The 25,594-nt window shown below is 38.7% G+C and overlaps 1 long non-coding RNA gene across 1 annotated transcript; it reads right to left on the reverse strand.

Moving 5' to 3' along the window:
- Window positions 1–2,268: 2,268 nt before the first annotated feature.
- On the reverse strand, window positions 2,269–15,955 carry LOC132516001 (uncharacterized). The gene is made up of 3 exons (XR_009539234.1): window positions 15,840–15,955; window positions 14,924–14,988; window positions 2,269–2,398 (listed from the first exon to the last, which is right to left on the reverse strand). It is a non-coding gene; the product is annotated as an uncharacterized LOC132516001 (long non-coding RNA).
- Between the last annotated feature and the right edge of the window lie 9,639 nt (window positions 15,956–25,594).

The following is a 25,594-nucleotide window of genomic DNA, read 5'->3' on the forward strand; positions in this document are numbered from 1 at the left end:
CTTAGCAGACTAAAGAGCGATTGAGAGATTCTTCTGCTGACCTTGACTAAGTAAGATGCCGTGTTGTGTGAGAGTCTGTGACAGGGCCACACGGCAAGGAACTGAAGGTGGCCTCAAGGAGCTGAAAACACCCCCTGGCTGACAGCCAGTAAGAAAACAGAGACCTCAGTCCTACAACCCTAGCAACTGTATTCTGCCAACAACCTCATGAATTTGAAAGAGGACTCTAAGGTACAGAAAGGAACTGACACTTTATTGCAGGCTATGAGACCCTGATGGGAGGACCTGGATAACCGATGCCTGGACTCCTGACCCCAAAACTGTGAGATAATAAATGGATGTTGTTTCAAGCTGCTACATCTGCAGTGATTTATGTAACAGAAGAAAACAAATGCACTTCTCTCTGGGCTCTGTGTAATCCCTTCACTAGTTCTTTTCACTCCCTCTTCTCCTGTTCTATCTAGAACCTTGTTTCATTTATTATCCTGTCATTTTCCTTTACATTTCTAGCTTTCTTTCTAAATTGGTACAATTCTCCCTCAACATAAATGTCTCACCTCTCACCAATCGAATAAATTGTTTCTACTTAAATATGTAATTAAAAAACAAACAAAAAGCTTTCCTTGAACTCCTTATTTCCATCTCTTGAGAAGAACCTGGCACAGTATTTCTCCTCTTTCTTGAAAGTCACACTATTTGAAAGAGGAGTCTCCCTATCTTCAACTTTTCCACCTCTCATCATTCCTTGATCCACTGAAGTCTAGCTTCTGCTCTCACTGCCCTTCTTGGGGAAATGAACTGCAGATCCACATATCGCACTGCCTACTGCCTAACACTTAGATGGTCGTTATGTGCCTCAAACTAAAATCTCAAAGTGAACTCATTATCTTCACACTCTGTATTAGTTATTTATTGCATAATATTTTCAAACATATTACCCTAAGATGTAGTGGCTTAAAACAACAAACATTTCTTATCTCACAGTTTCCGTGGGTCAGGAATATAGGCAAAGTTTAACTAGGTGACTCAGAGTCTCTCACAAGGTTGAAATCAAGGTGTCGGCCAGGATCCACTTGCAAGCTCATTACCTTGGTAGGCCGCAGAAGATCTACTTCGAATCTCACTCGTGTGAATTGAGAGCCTTAGGTCCTCACTGGTTGTTGTCTAGAGACGTCAGTTTCTTGCCATGTGGGCCTCTGCAATGGGCTACTCACAACGTGTAGCTGGCTTTGCTCAAAGTGAGGGCGTTGAGAGAAAGAGAGAGAGAGCGTGAGAGAAAGAGAGAGGGCATGAGAGACAGAGAGCAAGTAAAAAAGGAGAAGCAAGACAGGAGTCACAACGTTTTCTGTAACCTAATCTCGGAAGTGACATCCCAACACTTTTGCCGTTGAAAGATCTGGCCCTTACTCCCTCACTCAGGGGAGGGGATGAATACCAGGAGGCAAGGAGATCTGAGAGCCATTACAGAGACTGCCTACCGCATACCCACACTGTCTCTCCTTCCACAGCCCTTATCTCTGTGTATGGAACCACCTTTCTCTTGACCCATCCGGAACTAGAGAATAATCCTTTTTGTCCTTCCCCTCCCCTCCCCTCAATACTATTTGATCTCCTAGCCCAAATAAATTCTATCTTCATACCCTCTCTTTAAATTATTTGTTCCTCTCAATTCACATGTCTCTGTTAATAATCATATCAGCTATACTTGTGTGTGCGTTTGTGCACATTTACTATATGCTACTAGGGTGTAAGCATCATGAGGTCAGAGGCTTAAGTGTCCTATTTACTGATCTGTCCCCAGTTCCTAGTGCAGTATCTGAGACATAGTGGACATTCTATAAATATCATTAAATAAATGAGGGATTGAGTTCCAGACATACTTTTGGACTGTTTACATACATTACTGTTCAGCCCTCACAACCTTATGAAGTAGGCGTTACCACCATTTTACGGATGAGGAACTGAGGTACAGAAGTGAAATAATTTGCATGAGTTTATGCAGTAAGAACCATATGTAACAATATATTTTAAAGGGCATTATAACTGTAAAACACTTTGCAAATGTGAGTTGTTATCATTATCATCTTTTGCTCTTGTTTTGAGCCTCTTCACCTTCCCAGCCTTCTCCCAATTCACTCATGCTTCATATGGAGACAGGAGGAAGCACAATTCCAAGAAGAGGAGGGAAAGTAATAATATTAAATGACTGCCACGGGATCTAAGCAATGGATTCAACAGGCCGTATCAGTCCAACTCACCAGGGTGGCCATTCCCTGACTGGGATCCTGGGCCCACCACATGCTACTTTACAGCATGAGAGAAGCGATGACACAATTTAGTGTTGGTGTTCTGCCTCATTGAAGACATGGCATTGTCATTATTCACTTTGGAGAACAGCCTGTAGTGCAGAAAGAAATCATGTCAGACAGAAAAGGAGAGTCTTTCAACATAGCATTCCATCCTGAGGGACAGAGACAGACGGAGAGAGAAAAGAACCAGAACAAGTGGGCAATACTGACTTGACTACATCCCTCAACGGCATCACACAGGCTGATCGTGAGCTGTCATCCTCTACCCTGTGAAGAAGCAGTGGGAATGTGATACTTCACATTGTTTCAATGATTTTCAATTTATGAAGCTTTTTATATACATCTCATCTCATCATCCCCATGATTCATCATGATGACGGCAGGGTAGCTATAATTATTTTCATTTTACAGTGTAGGATTCTGAGGCTTTTCAAGTTTGAGATTTATTCAGAGGCTTGGTTAATATGAAGTCATATGTATTGAGTGCCTTTTCCCAGATACTTTCACATATATTATTTTATGAACTGCTCACAATAAAACTGCCAGGCATTATTGTTATCCCCATTTTACAGATGTGGGAGTTACAGCCTAAAGAAATAAAGTGTCTTGCCTAAAGTGATGCTGCTGGTATAAGGTAGAGTGGGATTTGGAACTCAAGTCTTTTAATTCTCTATGTGCAACATTCTTTCCAATAAGCAATGATATACTGAGAGAGTAAGCCCGGAGTTATAAGTCTGGTGACCTAAAAGAAAGACGAGAAGAAAGTAGAAAATGAGAAACTCAGGAAGGATTAGAGAGAGGGAAAGAGTGAGGGGAAGGAAGAGGTGAAGGTATCATTTAAGAATGCACTGGAATCTCCAAAAGGTGTTCTGTGTTTTGGATTTAAGCTCTCAAGAGGGGACAGGATTATACCCTCAGATAAAGCATGGAAGAAGTCAACTGTGTTCTCTTGCTCAGGCCCTGAGTGGTGAATCTCAGAAGACGATCAGTCTCAAAAGAAGACGATCAGTCTCAGAAGTCTCTCAGTCTCTTATCTCCATGGAACATAAGGCCATCAGAACAATTGCCAAAGAATCACAGAAATACGCAAGATGAAATGTACCTTGGGTTGACTGTCCTTATGGTCAAAGAAGGTGAAAGGCTGGACAGTTACACAGTTGATAGTGCTTGTGTTTACCAAATAATTTAGGGTCTAACTCTCCCCTTGCTTCATGCTCCCAGCTTTTCTCTTTAAAACCAGCCCAAGAAAAGCCTCCAAGCAGAGACTTTATTTTGTTTTCAGACTTTTTAAACCCCATAGAGGACAGAGAGAATTTGTTGAGACTCCTAAGGCCCTAAATTATAAGCGAGAAAATAAAACAGCAGGTCTAAATATAAACCTGTGTTCGAAGCTAAGCAAAGGCCAAAGTGAAAAGCTTTTAAAGTCAAATCTCTCAGTGGACTACAGTGCAAAAACATCCCAGTGGGTAATTTAAATTCTCCAAAAATACTTGCTTGCAAGCTTGAAATCATGTCTGAAAATTTGTTGCTTGAATATGTAATGATCAAAGAATGTTTAAGCTACCTGGCCTGTGTGGTAGAACCTTCTTACTAGCTCAGCTTCTCTCACTAAGGGACCCCAAAGACTCTGCCTTTTCCTTAATTCACTGTCATAGCCCCTGGGAATGAAAGATGATATCCTGCCCCCATTTGCCAAAGAGGAAATTGAGATGTGGGGCCATTAAATTGCCCAAGGCCACATAGCAAGTCCACAGGAGAGCCAAGGCCAGACCTCCCTTCCCAGCTCACACTTCCAGCCACACTCTCAGACCAAAGCTCAGCTTTATTCACCCCAGAAGGAGGAATTTAAACTCAGCCTTCACTTGAACATCTCTCCCAGGCCACCGTTTTATTTATTACTCCTGCTTTCCCGGACAAATTTATCTGACCAGTAAAGGTTTTATCCATTTTCTGACGATCAGCAACATGCTAGGTGCTGGTTCAGGACTTGAAGGGTGTTATGGGCTGAGTTTTTCCTCCTTTCCCCACAATTCATATGTAGAAGTTCTAACCCCTAGTACCTCAGAATGTGACTATTTGGAGAAAGAGTTTTTAAAGAGCTGACTAAATTAAAATGAGGTCATTAGGGTTGATCCTAATCCAGTATGACTGGTGTCCTTATAAAAAGAGATAAAGACATACAGAGAGGGAAGACCCTGTAAAGACACAGGGAGAAGACAGCAATCTGTAAGCCAAGGAGAGCGGCCTCAGAAGACACCAACCCTGCTGATACCTTTTTATTTTAACATCTTTATTGGAGTATAATTGCTTTATATTTTTGTGTTAGTTTCTGCTGTATAACAAAGTGAATCAGCTATACATATATCCCCGTATCTCCTCCCTCTTGCATTTCCCTCCCACCCTCCCTATCCTACCTCTCTAGGTGGTCACAAAGCACCGAGCTGATCTCCCTGTGCTATGCGGCTGCTTCCCACTAGCTATCGACATTACATTTGGTAGTGTATATATGTTAATGCTACTCTCTCACTTCGTCCCAGCTTACCCTTCCCCCTCCCCCTGTCCTCAAGTCCATTCTCTACATCTGTGTCTTTATTCCTGCCCTGCCCCTAGGTTCTTCAGAAACATTCTTTTTTTTTACAGTCCATATATATGCATTAGCATACAATATTTGTTTTTGTCTTTCTGACTTACATCACTCTGTATGACAGACTCTAGGTCCATCCACCTCACTACAAATAACTCAATTTCGTTTCCTTTTATGGCTGAGTAATATTCCATTGTATATAAGTGCCACATCTTTATCCATTCATCTGTTGATGGACACTTAGCTTGCTTCCATGTACTTGCTATTGTAAATAGTGCTGCAATGTACATTGTGGTACATGACTATTTTTGAATTACGGTTTTCTCAGGGTATATGCCCAGTAGTGGGATTGCTGGGTCATATGATAGTTCTATTTTTAGATTTTTAACAAACCTCCATACTGTTCTCCATAGTGGCTGTATCAATTTACATTCCTACCAACAGTGTATGAGGGTTCCCTTTTCTCCACACCCTCTCCAGCATTAATTGTTTGTAGATTTTTTGATGATGGCCATTCTGACTGGTGTGAGGTGATACCTCATTGTGGTTTTGATTTGCATTTCTCTAATGATTAGTGATGTTGAGCATCCTTTCATATGTTTATTGGCAATCTGTATATCTTCTTTGGAGAAATGTCTATTTAGGTCTTCTGCCCATTTTTGGATTGGGTTTTTTTGATATTGAGCTGCATGAGCTGCTTGTATATTTTGGAAATTAATCCTTTGTCAGTTGCTTCATTTGCAAATATTTTCTCCCGTTCTGAGGGTTGTCTTTTTGTCTTGTTTATGGTTTCCTTTGCTGTGCAAAAGCTTTTAAGTTTCATTAGGCCATTTGTTTATTTTTGTTTTTATTTCCATTACTCTAGGAGGTGGGTCAAAAGGATCTTGTGTCAAAGAGTGTTCTGCCTATGTTTTCCTCCAAGAGTTTTATAGTGTCTGGCTTTACATTTAGGTCTTTAATCCATTTTGAGTTTATTTTTGTGTATGGTGTTAGGAAGTGTTCTAATTTCATTCTTTTATGTGTAGCTGTCCAGTTTTCCCAGCACCACTTATTGAAGAGGTTGTCTTTTCTCCATTGTATATTCTTGCATCCTTTATCAAAGGTAAGGTGACCATATGTGCGTGGGTTTACCTCTGGGCTTTCTATCCTGTTCCATTGATCTGTATTTCTGTTTTTATGTTTTTTTGTGTATATGTTCTTATAGTCAGCCAACAATAACTTAACAGAAAAATTCATGTGTGGGTCTCTAACTGCAAATTTTTTTTCTGGGAACCTTTTCTTTCAAAAGATTAGTTGTGATACTAAAAACATTCTAATTCAATGCTCAAGTCGCATGCTTAGCTTTGAGTACAGAAATCCAGCACCTGCCTTTCCTTAGAGAGTTGGCTGCTCTGTAGATCCAACCATCTCTTCACATCAGCAGAGACTGCAACTTTTCTCATCGTGGTCCATGCACCAATGGAAGAGACCTGTGTGGTGATGTAACGGTTCTGTATCTTGACTTTCAGCTTGAAGCTTAGTGGTTTTTATTATTAACTCTTGAGTCTGTTCCTTTGCTGCCTGTAGGCAACATGTCATATCTTGACAACAGCTGCTCATTGCCTGAACATCTTCACGTATGTTTCAAGGGAGTGTTTTAATTTCATTCTTTTACATGTAGCTGCCAAGTTTTCCCAGCACCACTTACTGAAGAGGCTATCTTTTCTCCATTGTATATTCTTGCCTCCTTTATCAAAAATAAGGTGACCGTATGTGCATGGGTTTATCTCTGGGCTTTCTATCCTGTTCCATTGATCTATATTTCTGTTTTTATGCCAGTACCATACTTCCTTGATTACTGTAGCTTTGTAATATAGTCTAAAGTCAGGGAGCCTGATTCCTCCAGCTCTGTTTTTCTTTCTCAGGATTTCTTTGGCTATTTGGGGTCTTTTGTGTTTACATACAAATTGTGAAATTTTTTGTTCTATTTCTGTGAAAAATGCCATTGGTAGTTTGATAGGGATTGCATTGAATCTGTAGATTGCTTTGGGTAGTATAGTCATTTTCACAATGTTGATTCTTCCAATCCAAGAACGTGGCATATCTCTCTATCTGTTTGTATCATCTTTAATTTCTTTCATCAGTGTCTTATAGTTTTCTGTGCACAGGGCTTTTGTCTCCTTAGGTAGGTTTATTCCTAGGTATTTTATTCTTTTTGTTGAAATGGTAAATGGGATTGTTTCCTTAATTTCTCTTTCAGACTTTTTATCATCAGTGTATAGGAATGAAAGAGATTTCTGTGCATTAATTTTGTGTCCTGCTACTTTACCAAATTCATTGATTAGCTTTAGTAGTTTTCTGGTAGCATCTTTAGGATTCTCTATGTATAGTATCATCTCATCTGCAAACAGTGACAGTTTTACTTCTTTTCTGATTTGGATTCCTTTCATTTCTTTTTCTTTGATTGCTGTGGCTAAAACTTCCAGAACTATGTTGAATAATAGTGGTGAGAGTGGGTAACCTTGTCTTTTTCCTGATTGTAGTGGAAATGGTTTCAGTTTTTCACCATTGTGAACGATGTTGTCTGTGGGTTTGTCATACATGGCCTTTATTATGTTGAGGTAAGTCCCTCTATGCCTACTTTCTGGAGAGTTTTTATCATAAATGGGTGTTGAATTTTGTCAAAAGCTTTTTCTGTATCTATTGAGATTATCATATGGTTTTATCCTTCAATTTGTTAATATGGTGTATCACATTGATTGATTTCCTGCTGACACCTTTATCTCAGACTTCAGGACTCCCAAACTGTGGGAAAATAAACTTCTGTCATTTAAGTGACACAGTCGTTTTTTTTTGTGGTAGTCCTAGCAGACTAATATTGAGGGTGAGGTATTACAGTCTCAGTAGGAAATGTACATGGAAGGGAAGCATTGTCCAGATAACCCAGATCAAATGGAAATGCAATTTTTCACTGTTATTGGGGCCCAAACTCAGTCTTAGGGTAGTGAAAGCTTAGGCCAAATGTGTGAAGAACTTTCCCCTTAACCTACATTTTAATCTTGGCATAATAAGGTTAGAAAGAACCTTTGACACTGATTTGAAGAAAAAAGAAGTCATGAAGGTGAAACTGGTATGCATGGAAGTGGTCTCTCGGATTTGACCAAGAAAACAATCCCAGTCCTCTGGCCTTTCCTCCCTCCCTCACTCCCTTCCTCTCTTTCTTCCTTCTAATAAATCATTTGAGTCAAAAATATCATCCTTGATTCTAATTTCCTTACCTCTCTCATTCAATAAGTCATAAGATCCAGTAGATTCTATCTCTAATATAGATATTGAATATGCCATGGTCACTTCAAGCAGTGATGTTGGCACTGAATTTTTCAGCCCCTAAAACTCATATTTAATTATAACTCTCCACCTTAAAATATTCAATGAACTCTCAACACTTAGCAGATAAAATATGAACTCTTCATATTGTTCTGCAAAGTTTAAAATCTGGTTCTCGGTTGACCTTTCCAATGCCAAGCAGCTGCTACAAAGGGCTCCATATTCCTGAACCCACCAAGTACTTTTGTGTCTCCACGTTTTTCCCAAGTTATCCCTAGTACTTGGAATGCCCTTTTCATCTTGTTGTCTTCCTCCATTTTCTCAAAGTATGAAATGGCCACTCAGAATGGTGATGAGACAAAAAACCCAAAAGTGCACAATCCTGAATTTATCGCTTACTTGCTTTTCAGTTGCAGTTTCTCTAAGGAGGGAAGGCTGTTGATCATACATAAGGATTTTAAGAAGCATGGAGTTCAGAGATTGGTGGAAGTTCATTGTTATAAATAAGTTGGTGTCAACTGTAGAAGTATGGTTATTTGGGGGAGACTGTTGTTGATTGTATGGCACTCAGAAGCAAGTTGTTGGAATGATCCCATTCCTGATTGGCCTTCAGGAGCAAGGGGTTTTTATTAATTGGTTGGCTTACAGAAGTGTGTTCACTAAAACAAGTTGACTTTGATTTGATTAAGTGTTTAAAACCAATTCTTATGGTTCCATGGCTATATATAGAACTCTTATTCATTGATTAAGCAGGTTTAAAACTTATTCTGGTGGCTACCTGTCATCCTTGCTATCGAAAATTGGTCTTTTAGGAGTAAGGAAAGATTACATTTTTTTCAGTCACCCTTTGGGTCCTCTCCTAGCTAAGCTTCTTCAAGAAAGACTTCAAGCATTACTCATATTTTCACCATAGTTGATTCTCCTTGAAGATCAGGTTTTTTGTTTGCAGATATATGAAATTCAGTTGACAGTGGATCAGCATGGTTTTACCCTCTTTGTTGTTTGCTATTTGGTCAATCACCTGTTGGGACAGTGGCTGCATGGAAATATTTAAGACTCTGGAAAATATATACTGAACAATTGTGTGCCAAACAATATAACTAAAATATTATAAGAAGGACTCAATAGGCCCTTTCAAATAGTAATCCAAGACTTCTCAGATTTGACCAAGAAAACAATCCCACTTCTTGGGCTTTTGCTCCTTGGGTCTTCCTTAGATATCCAAGTTGCCTTTTATTTTAACCCATTTTGTTAGTCCAGGTACAATAGGAAGTATTAGAAATGGTGCATATTTTCCCTGATTTGCCAAACTAAAGTCTAAGGCTATATTATTTTCCATAATTACTTGGGCAAAGGAATTTTAAAAGGTCAGTTGTGCACCCAGGGCAAGAGCTGCATTATTTACTAGGGCAGCCAAAGTAAGAAATTCATTTTTGATGACCATCTCAAGTTTTCCGGCTTCTATGAGAAGAATCATTACCCTTAGGAACCTTTCACCAATTATTATTCACTTTCTTGGAAAGGGTTTTAACCATGCACACTTCTTGTAAGAAATAGTCCATTGCGGGTGTTGGAGAGTCATACACTAGGAATGATCTACTAGCACCACAGAATGATTAGTCTTGGTTCTGAGTTGGCATTAAAGATGCTGATTTCACCATAGGAAAAAGAACTCAGGTACTTTATAAGAGATACAGTCAACCTTAATGGAACTTAAATATATTATCTGTAGGTATTATCATGACAACAGTCATAGCTGAATCCCACTAATATCTGTATCATTTTCTATTGCAAGGACATTTTTATTACATTTATGTATTATCTATAAGTTGTGTTACTATTGGCAGAGTCAGTATAACATATCTTTATACTGTTTTTCAAATTGGCTGCACAAACAATGCCTGGATGAGCTAAATTACATTTAGAGTGATGATTATCTCTAACAAAGTCTACACGTAAGCAAGTATTATTAGCAAGAAAATCATGATAGGCTAAGTTAGAAGCTAGTAAAAAGGAACACTGACACCAAAAGGAAAATGAACAAAAGAATTCACATGGCAGTTTGGAAATCAGAGCTTTTAAGTACCTAGACCCGGGCTTGGCCAATTAGGACCTGTGGGCCAAATCTGGCTCACTACCTGTGTTTATAAATAAAGTTTTACTGGCATGTAGCCATGCTCATTCTGTTTATATATAGCCTGTCACTGCTTTTTCACTACAGTAGCAGAGTTGAGTAGTTTTGGTAGAGATTTTGTGGACTCAAAAGCCTGAAATACTTACATTTTGGTCCTTTACAGGAAAATTTTGCTGAACCCATGTTTAGATTAATTGTTCCAATGATCCTGGGTGGAAGCTATCTACTTAGTGAAGTCATCAACTTGTTCTAGATACACTGTGTTAGTGGTCGACTTACATATGCTATCTGATTCTGGAATTTCCACACAGAATCACAGTTTAAGTTCTCTAGTTCTTCAAACACAGAGGTGTTTGTTCCTCAGGGATACAGCAGTGCCTGCTACATTAGAAGCATGTGATAGATGGTTGTTAACGTGGCTTTAAGTGCCTGCTATGCACTAGGCATTGCTCTCAGTGCTATGAGAATACAGGGACAGTGCAGAGAGCCTTTATTCAGTAATTGTACAGGACACAAATTAAAAAAATAAGAACAGCTCTAATACAAGATAAAGTTTTAAGTGTCATAAGAGAGTGACAGATCAAATGCTATGAGGATTCAGGGAACAGGAAGCATTTGAGATGGGCCTTGAAGAAATGAGGAAAAAGGGCATGCCTGGAAAATAGACCATCAAGATGAAAAGGCATAGAGGTGGGATAGCACAGAGCACGTTTGGGGAGTAGTGAGTAATCTTTGTGTACTAGTATATAGGGTATCTGGTGGAAAGCATGAGAAGATCTGGGGGAAAATGATTTAATTTTTGCTGGGGTCAGACTTACACAGTGGTATGCTAGAGCTGGTTCACACCAGCTCATGAGAACTGATTCTTAAATATTCAGGCTTTTCTTAAAGCTGGTTGTTAAATCTTTGGTAACTTGAAATTGGCCATCATGACAGTGTTTACACTATTGAAATCTGCAAATGCTACAAATCAGGGCTTTTTTTCCCCTTTCCCTTCCTCTTCCTCTTATTTTGTTTCACTTCCCTTCCCTTCCTTTCCCTTCCCTTCTCTTCTCTTATCTCTTCTCTCTCCCCTCCCCTCCTCTTCTCTCCCCTTTTCCCCCAGAGAAACAGTTTATCAGTGGATTTATGTAACATCAGACATTAAATTATTATAGACCACATAAGAGCAGTTGAATTAATCGTTACACTTTTCATTTAGATGTGAGATGTTGCTTGTGAGTGCCATGCTTGAACTGGGGCTACTCCCTAGCCTAGCATCTGCAGGTGACAGGAGCCCTGGAAACCACAGAAGGAAAGACCTCCTGAGTTTCTGGGATCTCCAGGATCATGTACAATTTGATGATCCCTCTTGAGGATGAAGGTGAAATTCTGCCCAAGGCCTCAAGAATAAATCTTTAGGGCTGTGGGTGGGAGTTGTGCAGCCCTATCAGTGGTCACAGAGCAGTTATGACAGAGAAAGGAGACTTGTAAGTATTTCATCAAGGGAAAGGATAGTCAGAATGAGCAAGGGAGGGAGGGAGAGAGGAAGGAGGAGGCGGGGGAGAGGAGAGGAAGGAGAAAACAGTAATGACAACAATGGAATAAGGATGGGTCAGAAGTCGGAGCTCAGAAGATGAGCTTAAACTTGTAGATGAAATGTCATGTTTTTGGAAAAGTGAAAAGGGTCTATTTTGAACAGTCTTTAGTAGGGAGTTCTCATGGCACTGACTTATGGCACAGGTCTAGGCAGGAATTATGTAACAGCTCAAACCCCAGATGAGTAGCTCGGTTCTTAATTATTGAGAAAGTGTGATTGGGAAGATCCAGCAAATATAAGAAACTAATCAACTGTCACCTATTGTCTGTGGGAGTTAGAGTTGAATTAGTTGAGATTTTATGTCTCTACCTTCTATACTGATATGCTGATCACATGTTTATTTTCCAATAAAGGTACATAATAATATCACACACAGCTACTGTGAAAATTAAATGGAATAATGTTTCCCAAACTTTCCTAATGATAATAATCATCTGGAATGTTCTACTTCACAAAAGGAGGGGGAAAAAAATCACTCAGACAAACACAAATTCCTGGGTCCCATCGCAGACCCACTGAATGAGAATGTCCACGACAGGGGTCAGGGAAGTTATTTGTTTAACAAGAGCCTTAGGTGATTCTTATCATTGAGAAAATTTGGGAAAAAAATAAGTTAATAGATGTGAAAATGCCTTACAATTCAGTGACAAGGACATAATTGGAAAAAAATAGTTGAATGAATGAACCATCTAAGGACCAGGCAATATTCAGCAAACAGTTACAAGTTCCTTGGCTCAATCTTCCTCTTATGTATTCAGGGGAATAGTATTAATACCTATTACCACCCAGACCTTGGGGGAGGATTAGAGTCTGTTACTGGAAATTGCTCTGAGCTCCCTGAAAGGTAAGTGCTATGTAAACAGCAGCTGTTAGGTTTATTGGTTCATTGGAAGTAGGCAGGAAAGGTTGAGAATATCTGTCTCATAGAGCAACTCTCTTAGAATTGTGTGCATAGGCTGTAGCTCTAAGAGACCAGGCACTGCTGGGGATATGGGCAGTAGGGAAGAGCAGAGACTGCAATTATGCCCAGCAGCTGAATCTCAAAGCTCCAGGGGCCAGGCAATGAAGGGGGCAGATCCATCCCCACTCTGGAGAGCAATAGGTCCTGTCCCATTGACAAATGCCTGCAGGAAGAAAGAATGCTTGGGTTTTCCAGGTGAAATAATCTAGTCCCCAGGAAGAGGATCATTTTTTTATGGCCCGGAACGTCCCACTGACAGCTCTCCCTGAGGAGTCATGAAGAGGGATGAGGCTCAAAGACAGGCATTCCAGGGCCTTCACCCTTCGCCATCAGCAGCATGTGATGGAGTCAGCAAAGCTGAACCCCTGCCTGAGACAGGCCACCCCAGGTTCTGTAAGGGTAGCTCTTTACCTCAAAGAAGGTCTGAAAACATCTGCCAGTGGGGAGGAAGTCTGCTCTGAGCAAGTGCTGATCACCATTGCCTAAGACAGACATCTGTCTCTGTTGCTCTCCCTTCCATCTGCCAACTTCACCTTTCTCCACCAGCTTCCAAAATCCAACTGAGAACCTCTACCTCTGAATACCTTCCCCGATTCTTCCTGCCTCAGTTTCCCTCTGCTTCTTAGATTCTGTTCAGTTCTTGGAACATAGCTAAATTTAGTGGCCACAGAACAGTTTAAACACCATTGATCTAAAAAAGCCAACCTTCTTGGTTCCACAGTCTTTTTATGTTTTGAGAATTTCAGCCAAAAACACATTATTATCTGTTTTTTTAATACAAGATTGTAAGTGTGTTTCACTTTTGATTACTAGCAAATCATATAAACAGGAACAGTGTATTTCACTTTCCTGTTGCCCTCTTCTAACATGACAGGTTAATATAGTTTATTCTTAATTATATAGAAAGGGGCATGATATGGGTAACTGCTAAATGCCAGTTAATTAAAAAGTGAAATGCTTTAGAACTTGTTTAGTTCAGTCTGGTATTACATTGCATGTTTCCATAAACTTCTGTACTAGCTAGGAGATGGAGAATTACTACCAGAAACATACTACACAGTAGACAGAATCTGTGACTAAAATGTAATTTGAAGTGTGTGTTGGCCTTGGGAAAGTCACAAGATGAAAAATTCACTTGGATATCAAGAATTAATAGTAACAGGACATGGTTTCCTCTGGGAAACTTATAATAATAAATAATTTGAAAATATAGGAAGGAATTCCTATTCACTAGAAGAAACATTTTACATATTACCTGTATTTTTCCCAGAGGGTAGAAAAGTAGTACAATAAAATTTCCATTACTCAGAGTTTGTGATTATTTGCCTAGGGAATGGTCTAACATTTACCTTTTTTCTTTGCTATCATTAAAGAACAATTTGAATACACATGCTATGTGATAGATAATATCACCTGGAAATATTTAAATTATCTGAGAAAATATTTTGAAGAAATGTTTACATTTAAAAGTTCATTATAAATCATCTTTATCTCCATTATATAAATATTCTTAGGAACACAGATAATTGGAATAATTTTGTAAGCCTTATTATTACAATTGTGTTCTTTTAAAAGCTTCTACAATTTAACCTTCTCACTCTCAAGTTAGCCTTCTCCAAATTAGCTTGTCCTTAATGTATTTTCCAGCCTTTCCCACACTTAAATCAGTATCTTAGCAAATTTGAAGTTGACAGAAATCAAGTAATGATAGTAATGGTGATGATGCAAATAACATGGAGAAATGCTGTACCTAACCTAATTAAGCTTGAAAATTATACTAAACTTTTTATTTGCTGATAATCTAATTTCTTTGGGACCACTATGACTTTCTAGGGTGGCTGATTTATAGGATTAACACAGTAACTCCAGGACTATGTATAGACTGAAGTCCCTGTTATTTATAAAGAATTAGTGAGTTCTGTGAGACCCCATGGGAGAGCTGGTCTGACTCATGTCAAACTTGATGGGAGGCTTGTGATAAAGAGGGTGAAGAGGGAAGGGATGTAGATTTCATCATTGCCCAGAATTAGCTTGAGGAGGGATAACTTACAGCATGCAGCTAACCAGAGGCACCAAGATCAAAGGCTGACTGCCATGTATCCCGGAAGCATAGGACTGTGCAGGGAAGAAAGAGGAAAGCAGATGTTAAAATCAAAGAAATCTGAAAATGTTTCGGTAAATGGCTCTAAATGGGCCACCAGGGACATCTTCATAGGAAAAACTGAGAGGAATCCTGACAGGTCCAGGAGATTAGTTGATTTCTTTTTTTCTTGTCTCTTCCTTTGCTCCTCACTCTTCATCCACTCCCCTCTCCCCAAAGGACCAACAATTAATTGACTAAACCACAAGAGGTCCCTGGGTAGATTGATTTTCATCACTTCACCTCCTCCTCTATCAGTTGGGTTGAAGACAATGGCTGCACTGAAAAACAGGTCATGCCCTAGAGCGGAGAAAGGAAAGTAAAACTATTTCTCCAAGGGAGAGAGAAAAATATGAAGCTAGCATTTACAATCTAACAATAGATACAGAAACCTTTCCTAATCATCTGTAGATCTCTTGTCACCTCTGGCCATCTCTGTTGCAAGCCCTCTCAGAGGTTAACCAGGAGTCCCAGCATGGAAGGGAACGCTCTTCCCTTAGTGTCAGCTGCTCCATTCCTCCCTTCTTGCCCTGCTCCTGAAGATGAGGGCAATGCAAAATAAATAAGCCTGGTTTTGCAGCCATGTACACCTGAGTTTAACCCCCAGCTCTAACACTTGCTAGCTATGTGAACCTGGAGCATGTTATTTAAAATTTCATTCTCAGTTTTGACACATCTATCTTGCAACACTGCTGTGAGGAGAGAAGCAATGTATAAAATACTGGGGCAACGCTGGGAACATGTAGGTAGACGGACCTTGGGAAGATGACAACTGCTCTAAGCTTTAATTTTTCTTCTGTCAAATGGAGATAACAAGAGTACTTACATTATAGGATTTCTGGGTGGATTAAGAGAAAGATAGCATGACACTGTGGTTAAGCGTATAGGCTCTGGGATCGGACTGCAGGTTCAAATCCTGGCTCCATCCTCAGTGGCTGTGTGACTTTGTGCAAGGTATTTAATATTTTCTTGCATAGGCTTTCTAATCTGTAGCATGAGGATAATAATAGCACTTAATTTATGGGATTGTTACATGGATTAAATTAAGTTTTATCCTTGAAGCACCAGAACAGTGCCTAGTATATAGCAAGTGCTATATAAATGTTGTTAAATTAAAAAAATGAGATATAGTATATAAAACACTTTAACACTGTATCTAGGACATAATTAGAACTTTAATATTAATATAATTAGCTACTGAATTATCATATCATGATTTTAGTTTAATGTTAAGTAACGTTGCAAATGAATTTTGAAAAACTCTACAACAAAACAAATCACAGAATTATAAATCCCAGGGTGGTGGAACATACCCTAAAAGATCACCTTGTGGGCTTCCCTGGTGGCGCAGTGGTTGAGAGTCTGCCTGCCGATGCAGGGGACACGGGTTCGTGCCCCGATTCGGGAAGATCCCACATGCTGTGGAGCGGCTGGGCCCGTGAGCCATGGCCCCTCAGCCTGCGCGTCCGGAGCCTGTGCTCCACAACAGGAGAGGCCACAATAGTGAGAGGCCCATGTATCGCAAAACAAACAAACAAACAAAAATCACCTTGTGAGGTGGTTGTAAAAAATGACCATAAACTTCTTCAGCTCTCATCCCATCAAGAGGTATGGCTTATATTCCCTTTCACTGAATCCGGGCTCTGTAACTACTTACATTGTATATTGATAAGAGCGTGGAAGTGATGCTTCAACTTCCCATTTCTTAGGATGCTTGCTCTTGGAACTCTGCCACCATGCCTGTATGAAGAGGAACCGATGGCTCTAGCTCTCTGAGCTCCCAGCTGACATGTGAGTGAGCCATCTTGAAAGTGCATCCTTTTTCTCTTAGTCAAGCCACCAAGGCTGACCCTGCATGGAACAGAGACTGTTTGTTCCTGCTGAGCCCTACCCAAATTACAGATTTGTGAGCAAAACTTCTGTTGTTGTTTTCAGCCAGTAGTTTTGGAGGGGTTTGTTATGCAACAATCGATAGCTGACACATCTAGTTTGTTCTCCCACTGATGCTTGTATCTCCTATACACATCACCTGTCTAACCTTTGCTTAACTATTCATTCAAAAAATATATATTTATTTATTATGTTTATTGAAGTATAGTTGATTTACAATGTTGTGTTAGTTTCTGGTGTATAGCAAAGTGATTCAGTTATATATATTACATTATATATATGTGTGTGTGTATATATATATATTCTTTTCAAATTCTTTCCATTATAGCTTATTATAGGTCCTGTGCTATACAGTAGGACCTTGTTGTTTATCTATTTTATATATAGTATTTTGTGTAGCTGTTAATCCCAAACTCCTAATTTATTGTCCCCCACCCCCTTTCCCCTTTGGTAATCATAAATTGGTTTTCTATGTCTGTGAGTCTGTTTCTGCGTTGTAAACAAGTTCATTTGCATAATTTTTTTTAGATTCCACATATAAGTGATATCCTATGATATTTGTCTTTCCCTTTCTGACTTAACTTCACTTAGTATGATAATCTCCAGGGGTCCATCCATGTTGCTGCAAATGGCATTGTTTCATTCTTTTTTTTTTTATGGCTGAAAAATATTCCATTGTATATATATACCACATCATCTTCTTTATCCATTCCTCTGTTGATGAACGCTTAGGTTGCTCCCATGTCTTGGCTAGTGTAAATAGTGCTGCTATGAACACTGGGATGCATGCATCATTTTGGATTAGAGTTTTCATCTTTTCTGGATATATGCCCAGGATCTTCAACAAAGGAGGCTACAATATACAATGGAGAAAAGACAGTCTCTTCAGCAAGCGGTATTGGGAAAGCTGGACAGCCACATGAAAATCAGTGAAGTTGGAATACTCCCTCACACCATACACAAAACTAAAATCAAAGTGGCTTAAAGACTTAAATGTAAGACATGACACCATAAAATTCCTAGAAGAGAACATAGGGCCCGTCACCTAGAGTAATGGACATAAAAACAAAAATTAAAAAATGGGACCTAAGTAAACTTAAAAGCTTTTGCACTGCAAAGGAAACCATAAACAAGATGAAAAGACAACCGACAGAATGGGAGAAAATATTTGCAAATGATGCAACCAACAAGGGATTAATCTCCAAAATATACAAACAGCTCATGCAGCTCTATGTCAAAAAGACAGACAACCCAATCAAAAAATGGTCAGAAGATCTAAATAGACATTTCTCCAAAGACAACATACAGATGGCCAACAGGCACATGAAAGATGCTCAACATTGCTAATTATTAGAGAAATGCAAATCAAAACTACCTCACACCAGTCAGAATGGCCATCATCAAAAAGTCTACAAATAATAAATGCTGGAGAGGGTTTGGAGAAAAGAGAACCCTCCTACACTGTTGGTAGGAATGTAAACTGGTACAGCCACTATGGAGAATAGTATGGAGTTTCCTTAAAAAAACTAAAAATAGAGCTACCATACAATCCAACAAATATTTATTGAATATTTACATAATAGATATTTTTCTAAGTACTAGGGAATGCATTAGTGAATAACAAAAAGGTCTTAGCTACAGAACTCTTCGTTCTATGGAGGAAAGACAAAAAATGCATAAATATATACTACGATGTATGGGTTTGGTATGTGCTTTGAAGAAAAGGGAAATGTATAAAGAGTGATGAGATGAGAGTGTGTGTGTGTGTGTGTGTGTGTGTGTGTGTGTGTTGCGAAGAGGTGCTGCTATTTCAGAAAGGGATTTTAGGGAGCACTGTCTAATGAGGTGGCATTTGAGCAAAGATTTAAATAAAGAGAGGGAACTGGTTTTATAGATTTACAGAGGAGGAGGGTTCCTAGCAGTAGGAAGGGCAGTGTAAGGTCTGAGGCAGGAGCAGCATGCCCACATGTTCAAGGAATAATAAGGAGGCCTTTGAGGCTGGAAAGGAGTGTGCAAGGGGCAAATAGATCATAAGTCAGCTCTGACAGAAAGTGAGGGCCTTAGAGGCTGTGAAAAGGAAGTTGAATTTAATTCTAAGTGAGATGAAATATGATTGGAGGGTTTTGATCACTGAATTTTTTTTAACTGAAGTAAAATTTACATGAAACAAAACAAATTTTATGTGCAAAATTTGATAAGTTGTGACAAATGTATATTGTGTACATAACCCATCATCACAAGGAGTTATCTTCTGTTCCCTACCCATCAATCCCCACCCCGTCTAATAGGCAACTGCCACTCTGATTTCCATAACTGTAGATTACTTTTACATATTCGTGAACTTAATGTAAATGGAATTGTATAGTGCATACTATTTTGTGTCTGGTTTCCTTCACTTAAAAAATGTTTCTGGGGGCTTCCCTGATGGTTCAGTGGTTGGGACTCTGCCCTCCCAGTGCAGGGGGCCTGGGTTCAATCCCTGGTCAGGGAAATAGATCCCACATGCATGCTGCAACTAAGAGTCTGCATGCCACAGCAAATATCCCGTGTGCCGCAACTAAGACCTGGGGCAGCCAAATTAATAAATAAATATTAAAAAAAATGTTTCTGAGATTCATCCATGCAGCTGCATGCATCAGTGGCCCATTCTTTTTCATTGCTGAGTAGTATTAGGTTATATGAATATATCACAATTAGTTTATCCATTGACCTACTGATGGACATTTCAGTTGTTTCCGGTTTTTATCCACTATGAATAAAACTTCTATAAACATTCTTACACAAATCTTTTTGTGAGCATATGTTTTCATCTCTCACAGGTAGATACGTGGTGGGTCATTGTTTAAATGCATGTTTAACTTGATAATAACGCAAAGAGTTTTCCGAGTTGTCCCATGTTATACTCCCACCAGTTTTTCAGCTTACTAGCCAACATGAGAGTTGTCAGTTCTCTCTTCTGCCTGGCTTCTTACTTTCACAGCTGTCAGAAGGTCCTTGCTTTCCATGCTTCACCACAGTTCCAAGACAGAGAAATAAGGTTTTGAGAAAAGACAGTAAGTTCTTGGAGAGAATTTCAGTATTTTTATAGTTGTTTATGTGTTAAAAATATCTGTTGAACTGAAAAAAGTTCTCAATCTTTAATTCTGTAATGCAGCTGAGTATCTGACAAAACTTCTTGCCAGACAAAATTCTCTTTATCTAATTCCATATGTATCTCTTCTATTCCACTGTCAGAAAATATGGGATATTGTCTTCAGTAGTATAACTTTTGTATATTTCGAAACAGTAAGCTATCACTCATACTTTGCTCTTTTCCATGTCATATAATCCCAGTTTCCTTAACATTTTCATGTAAATGTGATTTTTCTGTCCCTTTAATCATGTGTGTGACTGTTCTCAGAAGTGCTTCTGAATGGACTAAATCTAGTTAGTCAGCTGAAACAATAGTTTCAGGTTTCAAAGCAGTGACTTCAGCTGTAAATTTACTTAAAGCATTTCCCTGCATTTATGCATGTATGAGCCAGTGTGAATTGGTTTTCATGGGTTGTACAATTTTTCTACTTACACTCTTTCCAAGCATGAAGCTATGAATGATCTCTATCCCCAGGTTTGCTCTTTGTATATGTGGAATATTATAGAGTTGAATAAACACAGCTGCACTTATTAAATTTTATGACCACACAAACATACATACATGTGCACACACGCACAGACCCTTGCACACACGAAGCATTCAGATAAATCCAGTCAGGGTATTTATCTGAAGGGGTTATAGTGTGGTCGCTCAAGTATGTCCTTTTGCTTGGTTTATTAGGTTCTTCTGTTGTTTGGTGACATAAACACCCTGGCCTAGATTTGTAAGGGTCTTTTCTATAGCACAGTTCTTTCCCATTTTCATCCTCTACATTCCTTCTCTTCTGTTCCAGGAAATGAAAACAAACCACATCACCCATACAAGTCCTGTGTGAACGGGATGGGACAATAGCCAATAATTGGAAAGCAGGAAAACCATCTTTCAAATGTGAGACTACTCTATGTAAAACCATTTAACAATTTAGGTTCTCTTTTTAAAAATATTTTATACAAATTGAGGGAGAAAAGAATATGTTTTGATGTGTTTCCTAAGGTTCTGATCGTTTTCAGATGGGTTAAACACCCATGAAGAAAAGCGATTAAGCTCCTATTATCTACATTTCATTCAAACAAGAAGATAATTGTTTATTATATTGGCTTATAATTAATCATTTTACATGTCTGTCTTTCCTACCTGGTGATAAATAAGAACTAATGCTTCATTAATTGATGGTATCTCTAGTGAGAAGTATAGTCTCTGGCACATAGTAATTGCCCAATTAAAAAAAACGCCATTCTGAATGAACGAATTCCACTAGAATCTCCAAGCCAGTTCATGATGTAATCAGAGGGCAGAGGGCTGTACAAAAAGTTTTTGTCTCCACCAGCCTAATGAAAACTGCTCCTATCAAGGTCACTAATAAGCTCCTTTGTGTTAAATCCAAAGGCAAATTATTAGTCCTCTTTTTTCAATGACACTAACTATTCTCCCTGTTTCCACTCTTACCCCCCAACCCTCACCCCGTGCCTCACACTTTAGTCTCCACATAATAGCCAGGGGTTTTTCTTCTAAAACACAAATCAGATTGTGTCAGTTTTCTGCTCAAAACATTTCAAAGGCCTCCCATCTCATGCAGAATTCAAGCCAGAGTTCTTACCGTGGTCTTCAACGCTCTACATGTTTTACCACTGACTGTCTTTCTGACCTCATCTGCTACTTTTTTGCTGCTTGCCCTGCTCCAAACACATTGCCTCCTTGCTGTTCCTTGAGCTTGCCAAGCATGCACAGACCTCAGGGCTTTGCACATGTTGTTTTCCTGTAAGTTTCTTCTCTCAGAATCTACATGACTTACTCCCTCACTTTGCCCAATGTGAAACTGCCCTTCTGTGATAACTCTATCTAAAATAATCTGTCTCATTCTCTAGCCCATTGCTTTACTTTCAAAATACCTTTCACTGACTGCCATTAAATATCTTGATGTTTGTTTTCTGTTCATCTTTTCACTAGAATGTAAACTCCGTGGTTGCAAGAACTTGGTCAGATTTATTCACTGCTGCTTCCTGGGAGCTTAGAACAGTGCCTGGCAGATTGGAGGCACTCATAAAGGCCTGTTGTACAAATGAATGAAATATAAGTCTATTAGCTATTTATTTTCCTGGAATATGGTTTAAATGGTCCTTTAAAGTCATGCAATAGCTTCTCCCAATATTTCTTGGTACACAACACAATGCTGAGTCTTGGGGAGGGAAGTGGGTAAACATACATGGAATCAAAAATCTTTCTGGAGGGAAAAGAAAAGGGACTCCTTTGAGGTTCAGTGTTACTACTAGGAATAACCTGATTAAGAGTCAGTGGAAGAAGAGTATATCAAGGACCCAAAAGGTAAATTCTTAAGGAGAGAAGGAAGATTCTGATTTTGGCTAGGGTTTTTGGAGGAGAAGTAGTAATGGCCCAGCTTGTGTCTAAAACTAGAACCTTCCCTAGGCCCAAACACCCTCACACAACTGACATGCTTTAGGAAGAATGGCTAAGCTCAGGTGTGTAAACTAAACACAGCCATAACTTTATGACTCTCAAGCATGTTACACTGCCTAACCAATGAAGGAGACAGCCATGAATAAAAATTCATCAGACCATGAGTCTGCAGCAGCAGAAGCAATGGCAACTGAACATGGTAGACACCCAATTCTTTCTCTGTCTGGCATTTGCAGTCAGGATTGACTCTTTTGAAATAAATAAGTGCCCGGGTTTCTTGGGTAATTTGGGTGAGAGATCTTAAAAGCCTATGTATACATTTCTGTCTTTGTTTTTATTCTCCCAAAAAACTTAGAGCCAGAGATAATGCCCAAATATTGGAATTGGTTAAAACATCAATGCATTAAAGGTCTTTTAAAAATTATTATAGTATCTGTTTTCTTTTTATGTCCTGTTCTTCTGGCATTTCAATCTGTTAAGTCAAATCCTTTTGGAAGTTAACAGGATAAAAAAATGCAAATACATATACTTGATAATTTAGATGACCTTCTCACCTTATAATTTTATGATTTTTCTCTAAGGCAAATGGGAAATCAGTGGCAGAGATAAAAATCAGATTTTATGTCTCTTAATGGAGTGTATATTTCATGTATTTCCTTAGACTTTCACATGGAATTCCAAATCTGAATAACATTCAGCAACTTCTGTTGACCACAATGCATTTCCTTATGCCATAACAAAAAGCTATTTATATATATATATATACACACACACACACATATATATGGCATCTCTGTTAATGTATCATAACCCCAGTTACAAAAGAAACCTTGTATATTATTAGCAATAAATCTTACAGCCTTGATTTTTGCATTTCTAACAGACTCCAAGGTGATGCCAATCTTATTTGTCCATGAATCTCACCTTTATTAAAAGAAAAAAAGTCCTCTAACAACCATATAGAATGCTACTAAAAGTCATCGCTCCTGCAATGTAGTCACATTTCTGTCATCATCAGTGGTGTGATCTTGGGAAACTTACTCTCTTTGAATCTTAATTTCCTCATCTTTTAAGTAGGGAAAATGATATACTTTCCTGATTGTTATGTGAAACAAATGAGATAATGAGTATGTAAGTTTTTTATCTCTTGAAAGTGTGCTGCATATATAATCCCTTATTATTTTTAATTAGCATTGTTATTATTAGTCCATAACTTTAGGAACTTTATTTGCAAGCTAATTCAAATGCACATTCTGAGATATGACGCCTTAATGAAGTGCTGAATAGGACATACAGGCATACACATGTGTAGCATATTCCTTAACTACAGGATAAAGCAGTTAAAATATGTGACTCAATTTTGTATGTTTTACAACAGGATACAGGATACTCTTTCATTGTAGCATATTAATTATTATTTACAAGGTCATTTTCAAAATGAGATGTCCTTGTATAACAAAGGCCCACAGCCAATATTTTATGGATAGCACATAAAGAGGTTGAAAACTGATGATTTATAGATCAGGAAATAACAGTTAATCAACTTTTCTGACTTCCCAAGCCATGTTGGGCAGTTTTGCATAACCTTTTGGTTGTCAGTGATGTTTGTATTGATGGTGATACCTTTGCGGCTGAAACAGGATATGCACACTCTTGGAAGTGCTGTCTGGAAACTCTCCCAGCATGACCGGGAGGCTAGAAGCAAACTGTTGCTGCCTATTCATCAGAAGCATCATGTGTTCTGACCTCAAACACAGCCTATAGCATTCACTGTCACAGGACAAGGGGTTTGACCCCATTCCTACATACCAGTGCTCACCAGACACTACATGATATTGCATTAACTTGAGAAACAATTATACATTAATTTTTGCATTTACAATAGGCCAGGTATTAGTCTCTATGGGATTTGAAAAGTTTGGAAAGTGATTGCAAAAAAGAGCTGCAAATATTAAAAATTTGTGAAATAAGATATGAGAATTGTGAAAGAGAGAAGGGAAACCCAAGGGCACCCTGACACATCTTCTTACTTGAAACATTTGGAATTAACCCCCCACACCCTGCATTAGCTCTAATTATTCTTTTGTTTACATTTTCCTAAGAATTTGCTTGTGTTCATCTTATAACATATATTTAATTCTATCATATGTGTAGTTATTTATTACTTATTTCATCTGGCAGGTTTGTTTAGATACATGCCTTACTCATCCTGGTTATCTCCCAGAGTGCCCAAAACAGTGATCCCTTTTAATAAATGCTTGTTGAATAAATAAATGGTGAATAAATGCTTATATGTAATTAATATAGGTTTAGGAATATAATATAGGTTTAGGAATTCTCAAGTGACAAGGACATAGAAACTGTTGGAGGAGACTAGGACTAAGCATTGTCTACAGATAGTCTCAGATTATCATGGTGTTACTGGCATGTGGAGTAACAAAGAAATTCAGGCTTGTTTACTGCGAAAAGTATAAAATTTATGTGCAAGAAAACTTCTGTGTGGGCAAGTTGAGATGCTCCATTAAGTCAAAAATGTAAAGTTATCTTTGTATTTACCACAATAAAACATCTGTGCCCATGTCTGTTATACCTCTCTGGGCACACTGCTCTTCTCTTAAATAGCAAGACTTTTCTCTTCAAGTCCAGTCTTGATGTGAGAGCCACTAGTTGATTATCAGCAGCCTCTCTGGAACAGCTGAAGTTCCAGAGGCATGCATCACTTATTGCCAGGTCCATCCTCCTTCCACACTGAAACTGATTTGTCAGTGGTCCCCAATGACCTTATGATTGCTAAGTGTAAAGGACACCTCTCAAACTTTGTCTGACTTGGCTTATCTGCAGCAATTAACCTGACTGACCACGTTCTCCTTTAGCTTCCTGTGATACTGCACTCTCCTAGTTTTCCTCCTCCTTTCAGACCACCCCTTCTCAGTCTACTTTTCCTTTGCTGTGCCTTAACTATGGATACTTCTCAGGGGATTGTTGTCCCTTTTTCTCTCTTTCTAAAGCTACACACTCCTTTGAGTGCCTACATCTTCTCTCACAGTTTAAAGTATAATTTATCTTGCCTTCATATGTAATGTGAAGCTTCATAAGTAATACTTTCCAGGTTTAGTCAATACTGCATTTTCAATTTCTAAAAT

Source organism: Lagenorhynchus albirostris, chromosome 2 (genome assembly GCF_949774975.1).
Source record: "Lagenorhynchus albirostris chromosome 2, mLagAlb1.1, whole genome shotgun sequence".
NCBI lineage: Eukaryota > Metazoa > Chordata > Mammalia > Artiodactyla > Delphinidae > Lagenorhynchus > Lagenorhynchus albirostris.